The sequence below is a fragment of the Athene cunicularia genome, assembly GCF_003259725.1.
Source record: "Athene cunicularia isolate RWA chromosome 4 unlocalized genomic scaffold, athCun1 chr4_part2, whole genome shotgun sequence".
Taxonomy (NCBI): domain Eukaryota; kingdom Metazoa; phylum Chordata; class Aves; order Strigiformes; family Strigidae; genus Athene; species Athene cunicularia.
In genome coordinates, this window is record NW_020799099.1 from 25,111,008 (window position 1) to 25,125,455 (window position 14,448).

The following is a 14,448-nucleotide window of genomic DNA, read 5'->3' on the forward strand; positions in this document are numbered from 1 at the left end:
CTTCAGAAGATCAGCTGACAATTATGTGCCTTTCTGGAGGGAGACAGGCTTTTGCCAAACTCAAGTCACTGGTCACCAAGCTGAAGTACTAAAATAAAATATGTAACAAGTGAGACCAGACCAGCTGAATACAAGCTTAGCATCTGAACCCAGATGCAATATATTCCATGTGCTGGCTTTAAAATGCTGGTGGTAAAATGATTTATAATATCACTAATTTGTCTTTAAAAAATAAGTTATTGTCACTGCCAAAAATCTGCATCATTTTATTTCAACAACAGTTAGTGAACTGAAGCTTCACCTTGAACTCCTTCAAGGGTATATTTGTCTCAGTTTATCAGACTTGTGGGTTTTCTGTCTGTACAAAGCCTGCCAGTTTGCTTGCATCAGAATTCTCATCTTGGACTTAAACTATGACTGACTAGAAATCTGCGTAAACATTTAAAATACTACACCAAGCAGTCAACTGCTGAAATGAAAGGTAAACACATAGGTGTGGTGCATCCCTGGCTTCTATCATTCAGGCAATTATACAGATTCAAATTAAATATCACCCTTCACCAAACCCAGACCTTTCACCTGTCACTTTCTCAGTATTTATTTAAACTGCAAAAAAACAGGATGTAAAATAGGTTGCTTTCATCTGTGTCTTTGCAATTCAGCAATCCCAATACAACCACACTAGACTAGATAGGAGCAGAATCCAGGCCAAGAGAGATACATATTCTGCCACCTACTGTGCATCACAACCTGTCTGTCACTGACTGAAGAGGGGCACTTTTTCCTTGCTTTAATGAACATGCAATGAGGTTTAAAAAGACCTTTCAAGAATCTATGTGCAAAGCTGCATATAATCAGTATAATCCTTATCTAAGCTGCATCCTACTCCACTCTTGTCCTACTAACATCGTTGATCTTCGTGAACAATCAGTGTTGTTTTCTATGGAAAATAACAGGGTTGTTTTGTAGCTGGCATTTGAAAACATCCTAAATGGAAGCTGCCATTTTTCTGAGAAGGCAAATTGCTCCTAGCAGGTTGTTTTCCCTATCTGATCTGTTCCTTGTTGCAGTCTTTCCCGTATGAAGCTTTCTAAGTAAACTTTTTCTCATCATGAAACTGTGATGAGTATCTTCCACCTGCATTTCTCCAGAAAACTAACCTCCCTGTGCTAGATAGGAACATGGTGCCTGACTGCCTCAAAGTTCATGGAGACAGAGTGTGAGAAAGTGGGCATCAAATGATGCCTTAGTAACATCCAGGCAACAGTGAGGGGACACACAGCTAGCCTGCCTGGAGGCAGGAGCTATCTATGGGCAGTAGGATGCTGATACCCGGCATGGATGATACAAAATGAAGAACAGAAAAGAAGGGAGATAAAGATGGTGAATAAGAATGATGCCTGGAGCCTGGAAAATGAAAGGTTTACTTAAAATCAGTCTTCTTTTTTTAAATCTTGAATTTTCTTGAAGTTTGCTTACAGAGTTGTTGTTTGTGAAAGCCGCCTTCGATGTAAATGGACTTTTTTTTTGAGAGAATGGATATGATGAAGGGTACTTGAGAGATCAGTGTGAATTAATGCATTTACTCCTCAGGGGGTAAAAACATTCAGTTGGCACAAGCATCCACAAACTGAAAGTGTTTATTTCAACCTACTCTTCACTTTAACACCATGTCTCAACAAAAAAAGAGTTCTTACTCCAAAAAAACAGTCATTCAACTTGTCCTGTACTGTGATAGTACAGTGGGGAAGAGAGCCTACACGTCCAGAAAACCATACAAGGGCTACTCTGCTGTACCCCATGAAATAATTTCTGGCCCCCAACCTGGAAGTCTGCTCTACTGGGATTTCATGGAAAATATCAGTCCTGATAAAACAAGATGTAGTCAGTTCTCTCCACTTGTTTACTATGTGGGAGAAGAATAGCTCAGCTGTTAGCAAACCTTGTTTACAGCTGTTTCAAAAAATATTATTATTTGCTTCAGCTGACATCTGTGCATTTCAAGTGTTTCACTGCTTACTACCTTGATGGGAGGACAGAACAGCAGAGAGGAAAAATGCTAGAATGCAGGCCAAAGATGCACAACTGTGGTAACATCCAATCTGTTCTCCAGTACCCCTTGTTTGTGTGTGGTGCTCTGGTATCTAATAATAAAACTGAGCTCATGTGTAGCCTTTTACATTGGATCACTGGATTGTATTTCACTCATCTGAAGGACTGCCTGTTTTCACAAAAGCTGTAAGAATATAATACTTTTGAGATCTCTAGCGTTCTACCTGATGTGACTGAAATTATTCAATGAGGAATTGTGACAGTGCAGGCAAAAATACACATATATAAAATTAGTTCATAATTTTCTCTTTTTTTTTTTTTTTTTTTTAATAATTCAACTGCTTTTTACGTTAACAGTCCAGTCATGTCAATCCTGGATCCAGGTACAATATGAGTAGACAATCAGCACATCCTGATTGTGCAGAGATGAGAAACTGAGCAAGTGACAAGGCTCAGGGCTTCTAGGCAGAGTGTTCACAATCGTGTTTTTATTTTGTTAATGAGTCACTGTACTGATTTGCCCATGCTTTAGTGAAAGCTGCCTCGTTTAGAGATTCTTACTGTTCAAATAGAAAAAGAAAGATTATTCCCAGTAGAGAAGCTTGCAAAAGTCCTCTGGCAAAACTAAAGACCAAATAAAACTTGATATTTTAAAAGAATATGCAGATAACAACAACTTTCGTTTTAAGCAGTGGCAAAACTTTTTTTTTATCCACCATAAAATTGAATTCCGAATTTTTGATTGGGAAAACAATGTTCTTCAGTACTGACTCAAAAGTCTTGAGGTATCAAAAAATATAGGTGACCCCTCAAGCCTCTGGTACTTGAATTTAGTCAGGGCAGTAGACCATTAAATAGCTGAAGATAGGGACTGGAAGTGACTTAGGAGCTTCAAGTCGTAGACTTTCATGGAGTGCTTTTCAAAATTTTTCGTGTGATACTTCTGGTAAAATTCATTCTTGCAATTAATGGATCTGATCACCCCAGAGGTTCTCTATCAAGCAACTGTCTGCTGACTGTGAGAGTTGCCTTATTAGAGAAAACCAAAACAAAACCCTCCAACACAATATATTTGCTTCCCACCTGGAAGCATTTAAAGGATGTAAGTGGATCAGCATTCACTTCCCTGTTTATAAAAACCAGGTTCTTCTAAATGACTTGCTAAACTGTTGAAGTATTTCAAGTAATGCAGTGGCTTTCCTCCCCTCCCAGAGAAGCTGTTTGTGCTGGGAGGGAGGGCTGCACGGTTGGGTTGTTTTCACGGAGGGACGAGACACGGACGGACAGGAGGGATCCGGCTGTCACCTTCCTGAGTCTTGGGGGGTGCTCTTGGCTGTTGGGGGCTGCCCTGGGGGAGCAGTCAGTCATCTGCAGGCAGGAGAGGAGACCATCCCAGCACGGAGCTGGCTGTTTATTTTCAAAGCCTTTGTACCTCGGCTCACTTGTAAAGCTGATGCTTGGGGAGTTCTGCTAAAACTAGACTGTATATATTCCCTGGTTTGTCTGTAATTTGCAGTTTATGAAAACCAGATGGATGACTCTGTGCTCTGTAAGTTACTATAGGGATGGGAGCTTCTGACATAAGAGCAGCTTTTACAGAAAACACTGAGTTAAGGAGATTCAGGCTCAGACTAGATTGTTTCTTCCCTCCCCCCCCTTTTGTCTATTTTTACTGCATCATTGGTATGTGTCCAAGGAAAGTCGGCCATATCATTCGGAAATACAGGGGGATAAACTTTTGACTGTCGGATCTCTTCAGGCTGAGAGACTCCAGAGTAAATGGACTGGGAGAGGGAGAATTAAAAGGAGAGATTTCTTTAGGTGAACTTTTTTGGTTGTCAACTCTGCCAACAGCAGTGTAAAATAACGAAGAAACTGCAGCCGTCCTTTCCCACTGTCTTTCTAAATAAAGTAAGTTACCCTTTCACACTCATCTCTAATTGTCTGTGTGCTTTTTCTGCTTTCGAGTGTTTTGGGAGAGCAGTGGTTTTACAGCGAGTCAGTTCTTGCCAGGAGCTCTGCTGTGTGAATGAGTGAATCGCTTTGTCTTGCTTTCTTTTCTTTAAGTCAGGGTGGTAGTCGGGAAGCCGAGCAGTTTGACACCACCTTTCTTTGACAGTTGTGCTAGCTCGACTTTAGATGGCTGTCGAAACCTTGAAACCTTTTCAGTGTTTGTACAGAAAATCGTTTGTAGTTGGCAAAAGACAATAGCAAATGTTTTCACTGAACTGTGTGTGTCAGGCTTGCCGTAAAGAGCAGGCATTTCAAAGAGGATTGTGTGATGCTGTGTAAACAGGACAGGATGTGACAAGGAAAAACAAATGTTTCCTGCTCTTTAATATTTAAAAGAAATAAGTGAAACAGAGCCAAGGAGTTTGCCTAGGAAAGAAATACTGATGTTTATTAAGAGCAAAATAGCGACTCTGTAAATTTAAGAAGACAATGCCAAGGTCTAATTAGGAGAGTTATTTTTCACAGGTGTTCAGTTTTTTGAAGTTGTCAGTTGGCATTAATGTTGCCGTATTCTGTAGTTGTGCTTTTGTGAAGAGTAACTTGAGCCATTATCTATTGTGTAGCTCTCCATAGGTTGCTTAAATTGATTGATTTCCCCCCTTTTAGTTTATTTTACTGTTTTCACATGCAGTCTAGGCAGACTAGTCAGGTAGATTGATAGGTTTAAGACCAAGGGATTGCAGTGATAATGTATCAGGTAACATACCAAGAGTAAGACGAAAATTGCCCTGAAGTCAAACATTCATTAGGCCAAAACAATTACATAAATGTTCATTTTTATGGGGACAAATAAGAAAATTGTGGTGACAGTACAATGACTAAATAAGTATATCTTAGATAAGGATGTGGCATAAGAAATGTTGCTTTCTGTTCCAGCCTTGGATTTTTTGTCTTTGAGACTGTGTAACAGTTCTGTGGCCAACTATTGTGATTTAATCATCAGAAGTTTTTTTTTCTTAAAATTCCACATTGCTGCAAGTTTTTGTGCAAGAACTGAAATTAAATCACCTTAATAATACTAATGAGAGCTTGTAGAAAATGTGAATATTTGGAATACTTGGGAATATAAACTGTAGGGTTTGGAAAACATATTAAAAGGTTTTGTTTGTTAAAATCTGTATAAACTTGTTTATTTTAAAGCTAGTCCCATACTTTTCTTGAAAATGGACTGATGATATCTAAGGCCTGGAGTGGTTATAAAGTACCACGAAGCTCCTGTACCTGGTCCTGGGACTTCACTGTCCTGCTAGAAAACAAAGCCAGCAGAAAGAGGAGATTAGTTCCTGTTTCCAGAGAGGTTTTTTTGGGGAATCACTCTGTTGGCTGCTGACAAAATGAAATGAGGCTTCTGTGGATTGGCCTTCATCCAGGACTGCTTACTGTAAACCAAAAGTTTCTTCAACTTTCTCAGCTAAGCATTTGACAAACTTGAGTTGTGAAGAAACTCCCTGGTCTGATCTGGACCTGCAGTGCCCACAGTTTGGCTATAAAGAACAGCTTGGAGTTTTCTTCATGAAGAGCCTGTTTCAGTCCATGAGATTAATCCTTTTTTATGAGAAATGGCTTTGATACACCTTTAATACACCACGGCTTTCCTCAGGGAGAAGGCTGAACAGAACTTCTTTGTTGCTTCAAGAAGCACCACTAACAGGCTTCTTGAGAGCCAGAAGGAAACACGAATTGGGTTTTATGACAGAACCAATTCTAGATTTGCTTATAAGGTTTCTGGGAAGAGGGAAAAATTAAAATAATGGAAACATTTATTTCAGCCAACTGGGAAAGATCTTTTGGTTTCTTTGTATAATTCATAAAGGGAGACAGCAAATGTATCATGCCAGATACAAAATAAAAATCAGAAGTACGTCTAAGTTTAATGATGTTTTTAGGGAATCTTAAATGTTCATCTTTTTCATGGAAGTTATTTTCCATATACTAACTAGAATATACGAGTTCAGTGAAATCTTGGGTTTGAGGCTAGGTTTGAGACAAGCAGTGCCCATGACCTGAGAGTACAAGTGAGTGCTGTCCAAATTCTGTGATGTCCAGCAGCATGCACAGTGTTTGGAAAATTAGACCTTTCTGGCACAAAGGTGACAATAACTGCTGGGGGATTTCCGCAGCCCATGATAGTATTCTTTCTCTGTCAATCCCAGTTTTAGCTTGAAGGTCAGGTTATTTACTGGAAAATCCCAGATAATTGGTGCTTTAAGCCATCGTGAAAACATGCTGGGCCTGTCTTTGCCTGATAATGGAATTTCATTAATTCATAACAAAACTAGGATTTGGACAGCTTATATAAACACAGTGATGCTCCTGATTCCTTTGAGGAAGACTGAGGAATTAAATGAAGTGGAAAGGTTCTGGGTGTCCTAGTGCAGAGAACAAAGCGTTGTGCATTACTAAGGTGAAGCTGAAATTTAATCATCTGCATAAAGTATTAAACATACATAGTTTTGCAGAAACATGTAATATTGTGTCTAGACACATGAACTATTTATATGAAAACAATTGCACAGCGTACAGTAGGTTAGGATAAATCCTTGAGCCAAATGTAAAAGAATCCGATTTGATCAGTTGGCAAGCATATTGTCTCATCAAAATTAAATGTGCCTGAGGATACAAGTGTAGCTAGTTTGAACTATTTGTTTATACTTAGCAGCAAATGTATATATTACACCAAATAATAAATTTGGTTTACAAAGAATGATTCTTGATAGGATTGCATTGTAAGAGAGAACCAGTCTTCAGATCTACATAGTTGTTTTAAGGACAAGGCAATGATAAAGAGCCATTAATTCCAAAGAATCTACAAATGCGCTGAAAACTCCAACACAGTGTTTTTCCACCTTTATTTTTTTTAGCCCTAAAAATTTTCATCTGGAATTTTGCCCATCCATATTTTGCAGGGTAACATATATGAACTTTTTTTTTTTTTCAGTCAGCTTTCAGGGACCATGTTGAAGAAGTCCAGTGACTGTCAGATTGAAATTCACTATTGCAGATCCTACACTTGGCTGACACCTTCAACCAAAATTAGATACGCTATTTCCAGAGTCTGCAGGTTGTGTTTATGATATTGCTGATGTTTGTGGGTTAAAAAAAAAAAGGGGGGAGGGGGGGAAGCTAACCATGTGACATGCATGACATGAGTTGTTAAAAAAAACCAAGACTCTGAAACAAAATTAGTATTTATTGACAGGAATAAATCTTGGAACAGAAGCAATAATTGTATGGAGGTTTCTAAAGTACTGAAGGGAAAAGATCAGACCTTAGCGTTCACCTCTCTACCTCCATTTTTGATAGGTTACTTTTTAAGACACACTTGCTGCTTCTGTTAGAATTGAGCCTGCTCTTGTATTTGTTATGTGACATGAATGGATTGGAGGCAGTCCCTTGGTGTGCTCTAAGGTTTGTGTTTACTTGTGCCTGTAATGGAAAGGGCAGTGTGGTTGCAAACACTTAGCAAATGCAGTTTGGAAGAATTCTTGTTTTGTGAGAAATGGTGCAAAATTTCTTTCTCTTCCTCTTTATTTTTGATCAACTGAAATAAAGTCCACCTCCCACTGAACAAAATTCAGGTTGGCCTTCGGAGAAATGAAAATGGCATTTCATGTCAAATTTTCTGAATTGATTTATTTCTGTAAAGTCCAGGTTTTATTTATGCAGTTTAAATAACTAGATATTTATTGTATAAATCGTAACATTAAAGACATATGTCTTTGGTTTCTACTGTAGGCTCTCTAGACATTTTCTGTCACAGAATCTGTAAACATATCTTGGCATTATGTGTCATTCCTTCTAATAATTGGAGTGGTTGGCTGTATTTGGATTGGGCATTGCTTATTTTAAAGGTTGAATTTAGCTGGAAGTCAGTAATTTAGTTTGATCACAGTAATAGCAGTTTGGAACTGGAATAGCATAAATTGAAATAAATGATGTAACATGTGACTGTAATGTACTGTGTGGGGACAGCCAAGGATCTGGTCAGCTGAGAAGTCTGCTGTCAACCAGGCAGCCTTCCCACTTGCCAGCTGGACTTTAGGTCAATAACTCAAAAGCAAATCCCATTCAAAAGGAAGAACTGAAATATCAATTGGAATATGGTTCTTGAGGTGCTGAACAGATAGTGTGGCAGGTAGATGTTGGCTGGCTCCATCCATCTTGCTACTAGTTAGTTGCAGTAGGGTTAAAAGAGGCACAGCTAAATTAAGGAGGAGTCTAATCACAAATGTGAAAAATGTTAGCAGCATGTATTCTGGCACTTCTTACATTACACGGTGATCCCGTTAACACAAGCATCAAAATATATCTTGTACAGCTGGACTGCTACAATAGTTTACAAACAAACTGCTGCTGGAATGGCTATGATGCTTTACTGTTAGATATTAAATCTAGGCTGTAATAATTTCAAGAATATGCTCTGCCACTAGGAGAAGGCAAATGACTTTAAAATGTACTGTAATCATGTATACCCTGAACATTGCCCTGGAAGAACTCTGGACAACTCTGCTTTTTATGGTCAGCATTTTTGCTCACATGTAAAAGTACTACTCATGCTTTCTCTTTAAGACATTCTGAATATTTTCAGTCTTGGATACATTTCAGGAGCCAGTATGGATGGTGGATGGTAATCTTCAGTCTTTATTCCAGGGTGGACGCCCTCTGTGAAAGAGACATAAAGATTGGAGTAGATGCAATTAGTTTTGATCAGGTTTTAAATGCATGACATGAATGTTTAGCAATCTTCCTGCTCCTAATCCCGTATGGATTTATTTGTCTTAGTGTTATTAGTCTGCCTAAACATGTGTATGATCAGTTTATTTCTGGATGACTTTCTGTTCTTTTGACATGTAAAGCTATTTGTTCTGTACTACCATGAGCTTCTGTTCTTGATTATTTTTTCTTTCAATTCTGGAAACACAGAGTGACAATCCCCTTGTTTTTTGTTGTTTTTTTACAGGTGTTGAATGCTAGGTTTGAGGATGTCCCTTAATTGAACCTGTTATTCGATCAATTGTTGTGCTTAAAGAAAAAGTGCAAGTCTCTGCAAAGATTTATACTGTGCCTGCCTCTTCCTACGTCAAAGTTCAGTAGAACTTGATTATTTGTGAGCTTGAAGGCATGTAGAATCTACCAGGGCATTTTGTGAAGCACTCAGAAGTTGAATTAGTAAAGAAAGATTAGGGGCTGGATTATTCAGAGTTACCTAACTCTGACTAGTATGAAAACACAAATGTGCAAAGATGCTCCTTCACCTTGTGTAGAACAAAAAGTCTTCTAAAAGCAGCGATCGAATCTTAAGCAAAACTGCTTACAGAACAACAACAAAAAAGATAGCACTTAAAAGATTTTGCTGAACTTGGAAATGCTCTTGAACAAAAACACCACGCATTTTTGTGTGTCTGAATGCATTAATCTCTATGCTGTCCTTTCAGAGACTTAGTGCATGTACCATATTTGGCCCATGATCTGTATATTATTAGAGAATTTGCATGCTCTGTGAGAAACATGAGTTCCAAAAGAGTGGATGCCACCAGGTTCAGTGATCAAGGCCACCCTGGTGGTTCTGAGAACATCTATATATTGTGAATACTGTAAATTAAGCTGTTTACAAGTTCCTCAGGAACTAAAATGACCTCCAGGAATGAAAACCCAGACCTGAGGAGCAAGCCTTTTACAGCATACATAAACTGCTCAAGAGGAAAATCTGCCACAATTCATCTGCATTTGCACAGTATTTTTTTTTTCCTTTTCCAGTGAGGAAACACTATTCATTAAATATCCCTCTACAACTTTCTCTCCTGTAATCCCTGTATTGGTGGAAGTGTTAATGTAAACCTTCAGAGATTAACACCAAAAGATAAACTTCTGCAGGTGTGGGGTTTTTTGTCCTTGTCTTGAAAGCAGATTTAATTTGGTATTTAGAGCTCAAGTAATTGCACTGTACTGGGGTTGGAAAACCCAGGGCCCAAGAATCAGATAGAGCCACAGCCTAATTTCATACCATCTGACTTTTTTTTTGTCCTGAGTGTTACTCTTAGACAATACTATGATATGGGTTAGTGTGTGGTCTTCCCAATGTGCTTGAAAATCCTGCTGAACCCTCTGCAAAGAACAGTCTCTTCTTTTTACTTATTACCTAGTTCTTAGTCTGCTCTGCGTAGTCTTGGGAACAACTGATCTTTCTGCATGTCAGCTCAGAAAACATATTATAATAAAGTGATAAATTTAAGTGTTGCACCATGAATATTTCATCCTATTTATCAAATATGCAGAGGTAATATTTTTTGCCTTGCAGTTAGGCATCTAAAATACCTGGAAATAAATTTTGATTGTGAAATACAAATATGTTCTGAGATACTCAATTACTAATTAAAGATTAATAATTTCCCATTTATTCACAAATTTAATCCTTTACTTAAAATCTCGCAGTGGAGATAACTGCAATCCTTTATTACACAGGAAACAGAAGACAGTATGTAACAAAGGACCGTTTTGTAAGAACTGCACCACATGTTTTGTGTCAGAAGAAACCTCCCTCATCCCCTAGTTTCCTCATTCTAATTAAGTTTTTTTTTATTATTCCCTCCTACAACAAAAAAAAAAAAAAAAATCAAAGCAAAACCAAGATTAGACTGGTGGATGCAAAAATGTTTGTATATAATAAGGTGAATTTGCAAGAAAAGAAGTGAGCAGTTCCATGAATAATTTCCTGTGCTTGCAAAGTCCAGAATTTTTCTTTGTCTTAACACAAGCTAACACACTGCACAGTCTTGAACACAAGTAAGTAGAAAAGCAGGAAGGCTTCTTCCCATATTTAACTTCTGGGATGGATTTTTATCTTTACTCCTGAATGGTGGCCTTTACCTTCTGAACAGTCATTGTTGTTTCACCTCTGGGATGTGCTGTTGCAGAAGGCATGCTCTGAAGGTGCGCACCCTCTGCAGGGACCTCTGTTGAGGAAGGTGGACAACTTTTTAACTTTTAAATCAGGAGAACCAGGATAGTTATCAAGGCATTATTTCCTCAAGATATATGGCATTGCATTTAGCATAATACCGAGTATCTTTGTAGTGAAACAAGACAAATGTCACTCTTAAGGAAATATCACTCTTTTTTTTTTTCCCTTAATGATAAAGTAAATTTGAAAAGGTAGGAAGAAGTGGGGAGAAATGCTAGATTAGTGTTTTATTCACTTTGAGAGGGTTTTCTGCTTGGGGTGATGACGAGTCAGTCTCTATTGCTGTGCATCTTGTTTGTATGACTTAGAAATGGGTGTACGTGCTAAAGGTACTCTGTGGCCCTGAGTGGCATTCTTCATGCACCAGTAATGTATTAAGGCAACTGTCTGATGGATTAATTTCACCTGGCATCCCTAAATGGCAGGCCTCTGCAAAGTGATAAAAACAGCCCTGTGGAGCCATTATTGTCCATTAACTATGCCAAAAGGGAGTGGCTACTTTAGCTTCCTTGATGTCTACACTGAGTATTTTGAAGGTTTGTCTGAGTCAAATCAAAAGTAAATCTAGCCTAGCCTTATAATTTGGATGGTAGCTGACAGTGGATGCCTACAGAAGGGTGTAAGAACAGATCAGATATATCATGGCACTCTCCTGAATGCTCTTGCATCTTCAACGATTTGTGCTTCCAGTTCGGCTTCTGGTAGAGGTGCTGTCTTTGTATTTTAAAAATCTTTAATCAATTTACCCACCATGAATTTGCCCTTCTCTTCTGAAATGCCTGTAAAATATTAACAACTGCAGCATCCTGGGGCAATGGGTTTCATAGCTCACAGGATGAAGGAGTATCCAGCACGTTACTGGTAGCCTTAAAAGAGGTTTCTCATCTGTGGCCAATAAAGAGTAAAAAGCAATAGATATAAATTGTGTATAAAAAAATTATTTGTGAATAAAATTTAACCAGAGAACAGCATGTTCCACCTACCAAAACCCTAGTGATTGCTGTTTCATCAAGCTTCCAAAAGCATTTAAGTTCTCCTAACAGCCCCTTCACTGTGGTATCTGAGCGACAGAAGCAGTCCAGTACCTGAGATAGTGCAGAGTCTGTGTGGCCTATTTTTAACTGTTTTTCTACTAGGATTACTCAATTGCTTTTAACAGTAGTGCCTAGAGCTGGTTACTTTACATACACAAAATGGGTTTTGTCGTTTACTATGTGTAACCTGTATCAATAACAGCATGGTACATCTTGTCACAGTCATCACAAGGACTACTTCTAAAGTGTCAGGCAGTTCTTACATCTGCTCATGGAGTCTGCAAAAGAGAGGATGCCAAGATCTGCTTCTATTCTCTGACTGCAAAAGATTCAGTATATATAAGCACTATCTTGCATCTCTTTCTTTACAAAAATAGCCCTTATCCAAATTAATGGCTTGCTATGAAAACTGTAGAAAGATACCTAGTGTCACAGAGAGAGTTAAATAGTTGAATTGTGTGAAGCATTAAGACATGGGCTACCTATGCTTGCACAGGATCTGTGTTCTGTGTAGCTGGTGCCTATTACAGTGGGATCCTGATACTTGGAAGAGATTTCCATGTGCTATCACAATCCAAATGATAATGTGGCTGATTTAAGACCATGTTGTTGTTAGCTGTCCTGATGCCAGTGTTTTTCCCAAGTGCTTTTTAAATTTAAAAATACAGCTGCATTCACATGGTTATTGTTTTCTAGACTGTCTCTCAATTTGCTTTTCATGTACTTAAAAATGTACGGCTTTTCCTGTAAAGTAAAATGGGTATATTTTCATATACAAATGAATGTACTGCATATCCTAGTTCAGTCTGGGAGAGTCTTAAAATTGCGTCATATGAGTGATTCTACTTACCTCCTCTTTCATTAGCTGTTGCTTCATAAGTTGTGATCTCAGTCAAAAAGACTGATACTCATGAAGGAAGATATATGTGAAGATCTTCTAAGAATGTAGCTTTTGCAGGAGTCTGACCTACATCAGTGCTGGGCATTTGCTTACAAGCAGCCTGGCAATGCCCCTGTAGGAGCCTTGGGCATCTAGCCTGAACCTGCCCTGCATGATGAGAACCTGGAAGAGATGTCTGAGAGAAAGATTAGGATAGTTGTTTTTGGAGATGAAGCATAAAAGTGAACACTTTTTACTACTGCTGCTCCTTGCAGCTTATGTCAGGTGTAAAATCTCGTACCTCAAGGAAAAGTCTTGAGGAAAACCTGGGCTGACCCAGAGTAGCTGCTTGGTAGACCCTGAGAAAGGGCCACTAGGGCTGCACACCCGGGTGTATGGTGGGCTTTGCAGTCAGATAACTGCATCTTACCGTGGCTGTAGGGAAACTCTGCTGTGGAAACACATACTGGGAATTGATGCATTTCTGGAGATAAGGCACAAGATAAGGGGAGCACTTGAGTCTCTGCTGTAGAAAGGTTTCAGCTTTTTCCCGTAACAACAGTTCTTTAAATAGGAGCACTGGCATGCAATCAGCAAACAAGTGTCCTTGCTGAGGACTGGAAAGACGTGTTTACTGGGTGAAGTTCAGCCATTGGGTGTTTCCAAGTTTTGAACTGCTGGAGCTGACTACTGGTAAGTCAAATGGTGTGACCCTGTGAGCATGGAGGAGGAGGAGGACACAGTGTCGCAGCTGGTGCGCTCAGGCTTTGTGCGCTTGGAGCCCCTTACGGCAGCTGTAGATGGCTTTTTGTTACTGTTGTTTGGTCCGTTCAGCTACTGTGCTTGCAACTTTCATTAAAACTCTCAGAGCTCCTTTTGCCAAGGTTGTTCCTCACCATTGCTGGTGCTGCCAGACTATCTGCTGTATGTAGCTACATGTTTACCTACTTGCTGTGAAAGTTCAGCTCAGCGTTGTGTTTTTGCCAACATAAAGAGCCTGCCTAGGTAAACCTCTGCCTGCCACTTAACGCTTGAGCAAGGTTTCCTCTGAACCCAAGGACTGTATAAATGTCTAGACATATTGCTGTGTTTTTGAACGACATTTCAGTTCAGAAGAAGACTTAGCAGACATAGAAGGTAACATCGCTGCTGTGCTCTGGGCAAGAAAATGAGGTGGGTACTGTACAAAAGCTAAGGTAACTATGGAGGTGCAGCAACCAATATTTTGTCTTTTAAACAATGTAAGTGCTGCAGAGGATCTGAGCCCGAATTCAGCCTGCTCACCCGCTGGAGAGGGGCTCTTCCTTCCCCTTCCTTCTAGTCCCTCTCCCAAGATGTGTTTTTGGCAGAAACCTTACCTGCTTAGGCTTCCTATCTGCTGTGTTCTGTAGGCTAAGACAACATAAATTCCTTCACTTTCTGCCTCCATTTTTTAAATTTTTTTTTAATGCTTAGATTCTGTCTGCTGTTTCTTGCTGTGAAACACCTATTTCCCCGCCCCACCCCCC

The 14,448-nt window shown here is 39.2% G+C and overlaps 1 protein-coding gene across 8 annotated transcripts in view; it reads left to right on the top strand.

Moving 5' to 3' along the window:
* The window catches only part of TRIM2 (tripartite motif containing 2), a 90,983-nt gene that overhangs the window by 25,160 nt on the left and 51,375 nt on the right, over positions 1-14,448 (top strand). Inside the window, exons 1-2 of one of the 8 annotated variants that reach the window (XM_026847551.1) lie at positions 3,727-3,963; positions 5,206-5,340. The exons of 6 other annotated variants lie outside the window; for them this stretch is intronic. The gene's annotated coding sequence lies outside the window, so the exon portion shown is untranslated. Of the gene's footprint in view, positions 1-3,726; positions 3,964-5,205; positions 5,341-14,448 lie in introns of those variants that run through there. One more of the 8 variants, XM_026847548.1, reaches the window with a different exon arrangement.